The following is a 2,358-nucleotide window of genomic DNA, read 5'->3' as shown; positions in this document are numbered from 1 at the left end:
TTTTAATTTTTTGTCAATTAATTTAGTAAAACTTCATAATACTCCCTAAATTGGTGGACTAACAATTATAAAATCGTTATTTTCTATAGAAACGGAGATAACAAAGGTTACAAACCTCTTTGGCCTTTATCATATGCTAGTGAAGGATGCAATTATGCATTAAAACAATATTTTCATATTTTTGAATTTTTCTCAAAATCTGTGGGTTAACCTCTACGAAAATACTAAATTTTTCTGTATAAGTTCTATATACTGAAGCCTATGATCTTTAGTGTTGTTTTAAAATTTCTAAACACATTCTACATTTCTATTAATATATATCAAACACTCTTTCAAGGTACATGGGCATCGTTTTAATTTTTTGTCAATTAATTTAGTAAAACTTCATAATACTCCCTAAATTGGTGGAGTAACCACTAGAAAATCGTTATTCTCTAGAGAAACAGAGACAACAATGGTTCCAGACCTCTTTGGCTTTTATCGTATGCTAGTGAATGATGCAATTATGCATTAAAACAGTATTTTCATATTTTTGAATATTTCTCAAAATCTTTGGGTTAACCCCTACAAAAATACTGAATTTTTTCTGTAAACGCTATATATACTGAAGCCTATGATCTTTAGTGTTGTTTTAAAATTCCCAAACACATTCTACATTTGTATTAATATATATCAAACTCTATTTCATGGTACATGAACATCGTTTTAATTTTTTTGTCAATTAATTTAGTAAAGCATCATAATACTCCCTAAATTGGTGGACTAACCACTATAAAATCGTTATTTTCTAGAGAAACAGAGACAACAAAGGTTCCAAACCTCTTTGATCTTTATCATATGCTAATGAATGATGCAATTATGCTTTAAAATAGTATTTTCATATTTTTGAATTTTTCTCAAAATCCGTGGGTTCGCTCTATATACTGAAGCATATGATCTTTAGTGTTGTTATACGTTTGTATTAATGTATATCAAACTCTCTTTCATGGTACATGGGCATCGTTTTAATTTTTTGTCAATTAATTTAGTAAAACTTCATAATACTCCCTAAATTGGTGGACTAACCACTATAAAATCGTTATGTTCTTGAGAAACGGAGACAACAAAGGTTCCAAACCTTTTTGACATTTATCATATGCTAGTGAATGATGAAATTATGCATTAAAATAGTATTTTTGTATTTTTGAATATTTCTCAAAATCTGTGGGTTAACCCCTACGAAAATACTGAATTTTTCTGTAAACGCTCTATATACTGAAGCATATAATCTTTGGTGTTGTTTTAAAATCACTAAATACATTCTACATTTGTATTAATGCATATCAAACTCTCTTTCATGGTACATGGGCATCGTTTTAATTTTTTTGTCAATTAATTTAGTAAAATTTCATAATACTCCCTAAATTGGTGGACTAACCCCTTTAAAATCGTTATTCTCTAGAGAAACAGAGACACCAAAGGTTCCAGACCTCTTTGACCTTTATCATATGCTAGTGAATGATGCAATTATGCATTAAAACAATATTTTCATATTTTTGAATTTTTCTCAAAATCTGTGGGTTAACAACCCCTACGAAATTATAGAATTTTTCAGTATAAGTTCTATATACTGAAGCATATGATTTTTAGTGTTGTTTTAAAATTTCTAAACACATTCTACATTTGTATTAATGTATATCAAACTCTCTTTCATGGTACATGGGCATCGTTTTAATTTTTTCTCAATTAATTTAGTAAAACTTCATAATACTTCCTAAATTGGTGGACTAACAATCATAAAATCGTTATTTTTTAGGGAAACAGAGATAACAAAGGTTCCAAACCTCTTTGGCATTTATCATATGCTAGTGAAGGATGCAATTATGCATTAAAACAATATTTTCATATTATTGAATTTTTCTCAAAATCTGTGGGTTAACCCCTCACAACAAGAAAACAGCAAGGATTCTGAGGGAAAAAATTGTCGGAATTTCGTCGGAATATCTTTATTCCGACGACATACCGACGAAACAAGTCATTGGAAATAATTCCTCGGAATTTCTTCTTTCCTCGAAAATCCCTCGGAATTTTCCGTCGCAATTCCGAGGAAATAAATTTCCGAGGAAATTCCGAGGATCACTAGTTTGTCGGAAATGTCCTCGGAATATACCGAGGGAGAACTTCGTCGGGATATTTCCTCGGACGTTCATCGATCGATGCGTTTTTGGACATATATACATCGATCGATAGGAATATACCGACGGACATATTCCTCGGAATATTCCGAGGAACCTGTCCCTCGGTATATTCCGAACGTTTTTTTGTAAACAGATCGTTCGGGTACATCCTCTGCATCATCTCCATCATTTGTTGGTTCAG

The sequence above is a fragment of the Brassica oleracea genome, chromosome C3 (assembly GCF_000695525.1).
Source record: "Brassica oleracea var. oleracea cultivar TO1000 chromosome C3, BOL, whole genome shotgun sequence".
NCBI classification, from domain to species: Eukaryota; Viridiplantae; Streptophyta; class Magnoliopsida; order Brassicales; family Brassicaceae; genus Brassica; species Brassica oleracea.
This window is presented reverse-complemented; position numbering follows the sequence as displayed.